Here is a 5,262-nt window from a genome sequence, read left to right as displayed (position 1 = left end):
CGTTAGTATTTTTATTTGATGATAGATCACATTTCCCCTCTAAACAAAAACAAAAAACTTCATCATAATTTTCATCAGTTTTCGATTTTTATTCACACCTTTTCAAATTAGATGTTGCTCCGCCTAACAACATATTTCTAAAAAAAAGAAAATAAAAATTTAACCAACTTTTCATTCATTTAAAGCAACATTTCATAAAAGGGGATATTCTTACATCTTTGTCAGGTTAGACACTCTATCCTATTAACATCCAACTGGCTTAGTTATATTGAACCAACAATATGGAAAACTTTTGATAGAAACCATGCTTGCTCACTTCTAACTGATCAATTTACTACGTGATTTCAATTGAAAAATGCATTTAAGAAGCTGTAATTAAGAAATAGCTGATGTTTCCCTACATTTTCTGTATTGTTTTTCATATGAGCTTTGTTTTAAAAAACATAATTTTACTATTGATACTATTGATATATATTTGCTATCGTAAATAATGCATTTGATATCTCTTTTAACGTTAAAACATACAAAACAATACCTGATTTTTTTAATACATTAATCCTTTTCAATACGATTCAAAGCTATAACTCGTGATTATTGCAGTTGTAAGGTTGTCAAACAATAATAACCAACACTAATTAAAACCAATATTGAACGACCCTTATTCACAACTGAATTCAATATTTTTAACTATGAACTATGAAAGTATTTTCATAATTTGATTAATTCAAATAATTTTCTATTTTAATTTGTATTGGTAACGATTGCCTGTTAACCCTCTACAACCCAACACCGCCTCTATGTGGGCTTCGATTTTAAAATAATCGCCGAAAATCAATATTTCTACCAATTTTTGATGTTTAAAAAGCATTGGAAAGAAGAACTCATTAAATTTATGAAAAATTTCAGGGTTGGAAGTTTCGCTTGTTTTATGTGACTTCCCACGCAGACTGAAATAACAAAATGCATGCCATTTCAATAACAAATACTGTTAAAATAACAGAAAATGTTACGGATTATTCTTGAAAAATCCATTTTTGAATAATGGCTTAGTAACAGTTTATGTTACCATAACAAAATTTGTTATTGGTCTGATATTGGTTGAAAGCCAAAACAACTTAGGAATAATATTTTTCACTATGGAAGAACAACTCCAACTGTTATTAGGATGATAGGATTAGTTGTTAAAATAACAAAAAATAATAACAAAGATTTGTTCGAAGAATAAATAAAAATGTTATTCAATAACAAAAAAAAATCATAATGACAAAAACAAATCCTGTTATAAATAACATAAAATGTTATAGGCCTAGTATTTTCAAATATCAAAAAATGTTTTTCCCTAGTTTTTTCCGTCTGCTCGGGTTTGCTAATATTTTTAAAAATTTCATTTTTTCTGAGGTCAACTTTTGCTGTTCTTTTCACTAACATGTGAAAATAAGTATGCAGTAATTTTTGTAATGTCCCAGACTATGTAACTACGCATTTTTCTACCAGTTTTATGACAATGGTATCGTTCTATACACAGAAAAAAATAGTGTAATTTTGAATGGTGTAATTTTGGAAGGTTGAATTTTACCCTTTTTACTATGCAATTTTACCTAAATTTGGACTGAAAAAGTGACATTACACCAGAAAAGTGGTAAAATTACACATTTTCAGGGGTAAAATTAATTTTTTTTTGACATAAAAAATGTACTCCTTCCCAGATGTAATATTACCATAATTTTTTTACTGTGTAGCAGAAAATGTGAAAAACAAACAAATAAATGAAAAAATTACTGTAAACACATGAAAAAAACTAATAAGGCAAAGATAATGATAAAAAGTGGTAGAATAAGCATAATGCTATCAAAAATTATCAAAAGTTGCTCAAAATGACCTTCTGAACACGGGAAAAATAAAATCGAAAAAAAAATTGGGGTGTAGAGGGTTAATAAAGACAGAACTTGATGGAAGAAGTGAAATAAAAAAGTAATCAAATCTAAAAACAAGTAACAATTTATTACAAGTAATTGTATCAAGCAAAATGTTTTTATTGTAATCTTATTTTATAATTAAAAACTATGCTTTGCACTCATCTCAACATCGTTCAGAGTACGAATGAAACCATACAATTGTTGCAGCTGTAAAAGATACGCTGAAAAAGACTATGCCTCACTCAGACAAGTCACCATGAGAGACTTTCAATTTGAATTCAAATGCCCTCAAATAAGCGTTAAAATATTTAAAAATAATGGCTAACAGCAAAATACAGTTCTCATTTTCATTATATTTAGTAAGTATATTTAGTAAGTTATTTATCATTCGTAAGTAACCACAAATTATTTTCTTAAAAAAAATATGAACATTTGTTTAATTCATTTGAAAAACGAAAATAATTGACAAATAAAAAAAATTTTAAAAGCTGAGTAATTATTTTTAAATAAAAATTTATTTGACATTTTATTAAAAAAAAAAACCGAATACTATCGTAACAATTTTACTAATACTACCTTCAAAAATTGTCAATGCAGTAAATTTGGTTCAATCGTTTTAAGAATTACGGTTTACAAAAACAAACCATCCACTTTAACGACCCTTATGCGTTTTGTGAACTCTATTGCAAGTTTCTACTCAAAAATTACGGAACTACGGTTTACCTCAATTTTTAAAAATGTGTTCTATTCAGTGGACGGTAAAACGAATGAAACTCTGTAAAAGATAGAGCCATCACGACAAATTGTTCTATTTCATAAGACACACATCCCACTATTACGCAAAGCGCAACGGTGAACCAATTCTTCAGATTACAGCATCCACATCTTCCGGAACAATCAGTTCACCGTTGCCTTCCTGACTAAGATGTTTTTCTTTTACAGTCACTGCTGCGTGATCAGTGATCATCGCTCAGTGCCGCTGCTTTCAACGAACAACGTCGGTTTAATCTGAACACATCCGCCCAAGCTCCTAACTCTTTTTCACGCGTACCTTTCATTCAGCGTGCGGCGAGTGCAAAGATCATTGATCACAGTCAGTGTACTTCAAAACATCATAAAGATCTGCCCCCCATTCAGGTGGCGCATTCTTCCTCCCTGGGTTATGTTATTGTTTTATTATAATCCCATATATGCATCTCGCACCATTGAAACAGTTCCCGTACGGTGATGATCAAGGTGGAGTAAAACAGTGAGAAAATTCCTCCCCTCGCTCTTTTCTAACCCGAAGCCACAGGAAAAGATTGCGTGCGATGCAGGCGGCGGTTTATGCTTTGTGAACTGGAAATGCACCAACATACGTAAAGCAACATAACACAGGAAAATAGCCAAATGCCGGCGGCTCTGTCAGTCGTAGCAAAATCACCACCTTTCAATTCGGTAGGTAATTTGAAGAGAGAGGAATGCTCCCGTTTCTGAGCAACAAGGGCCCACGAGACATTAAATTCATCTTCAAGGGTAATAAATTTGTGATTAGATTAGAGCAATTATCGAGCAATCATAGCCAGTAAGTATCCGCGAGCTTTACGGTCTACAAATTTGCACCACTCAAGTGACAATTGGATGATGTGAAGAAATTTTCGCACATTCCACAGAGACACGTTCGGAAAAATCGCGCCCTCTCTTGCTCGTTGCTTCTCTCGCACAATGTTGTACGCACTCCTCTGATATCGGTGGAACCCTCCGCAAGCCGGGTTGAGTTGAGTTATTTTCCATACCACTCATGTCGAGGGAAAACAGTCATTGATAAGATTATGTTGACAGTAAAGACAATAGTGGCGTACGTTGCTCACAATGTTTTGGTATAAATGAAATGATATTTTTTTTATTAAATATGTTTGATGTTTTAAATTACAAAGGGTGAAAAAGTCTTCGTGCTATTTTTGCAGCTGTCCATACAAAAAAATACAAAACGACACTCAAAATATTACACTAAAAAAAAAACAAACCGATTTTTTTTTAAATCGACTACACTCAACTCCCGGCGGTTGGTCACTTTTTCGTTTGACACTTTTTTAGTTTGTACCCCGTTGGTTGGTCAAAGTCAACCTAAAGAGTAACGAACTGTCACACGGCGCTCACGAACACTATCAAAACAAACGTTTGGTAGTGTGTGTAAACTTCGTGTAAAAGGGGTGTCAAACTAAATAGTGAATCGTTTGACAACAGTTGATGTCAAACCATCGGGGTTTGAGTGTATTCACGTACAAAATATCAATTGTGCAAAATAGTTTTTTTAATCTAATTTTTGGATATGTTTTAGATTTCAAAAAGGCCATCTTTTGAGCTATGCCACAAGTTGGTCAAAATTCAATCGACAGTGATGCATTTTTTTCGGAAAAATCATAATTTTAGAAAAATGTGGAAAAAAGTAAAATTCAAAAAAGTTTTACTTAAATTGCTGGTGTAAAATCAAATTTTCAATTGAAGATTACATTACAGGTGTTTCAATATCCTGTATTTTTTCAAATTAGAACCACTTAGAACTATTTTTTTTGTTGCTAAATTTGGACTTTTCCTTAACAATTTCCTTAACATTTGCTGCAAAGACATTGAAGATTTTTCTGAAAGACCGATTTTTGATGTCAAAAAAAATAAATCGTATCGAAAAATCGTAAAGAGATTTATATATATACAAAAGAACAAAGAAATAATGCAAAATGCATGTTATTGACACCGGGCTGGTATACCAGAGAGATAACTTTCAATCCTAATTTAATGAAAATATTGATGTTGTGATTGGGTTCAACTATTTTCTGGCTTCTAAATCCAACTTTCAAAGATTTATATACGAAAAACGAAGTTTACTTTATAGCTGTCGGCCACCATTGCTAGTACCAACCACTAGTGTCTTCCTTTTATCTACAAGGACTTCGCCGCCCATGGCTCCTAAGTGTATGAAAGTATGGCACGGAGCGACGGCGCCGAGTACCCATATTTACACAAAGAATTTTAGAGCGCCCGCCGCGGGATTCGAACCGGCGACCTCTGGATTGTGAGTCCAGTGCGCGGTCCGATTGATCCACACAGGCGGGACAGATTTATATACTCCATATCCTAAAAATAAGATAAATTTCCCGTGGATTGCAACTGGGTTTTTCAAAATTGATAAATTTCTCGTAAAGCGGGTACAAAAAACACAGCTTTACTTTTTTCAAAAACCAATGATGGCATTTTATTCAGTAGGCTATTTTACGTGAAAAAATGGAAGATGCATACTGCGTGTTGATTAACAGCGCAGAATCACTGCTTTTTCAATAAAATATTGAATAAAAACAAAATTTTCCTG

The sequence above is a fragment of the Culex pipiens genome, chromosome 2 (genome assembly GCF_016801865.2).
Source record: "Culex pipiens pallens isolate TS chromosome 2, TS_CPP_V2, whole genome shotgun sequence".
Taxonomy (NCBI): Eukaryota; Metazoa; Arthropoda; class Insecta; order Diptera; family Culicidae; genus Culex; species Culex pipiens.
Note: the sequence above shows the minus strand (reverse complement) of the source record.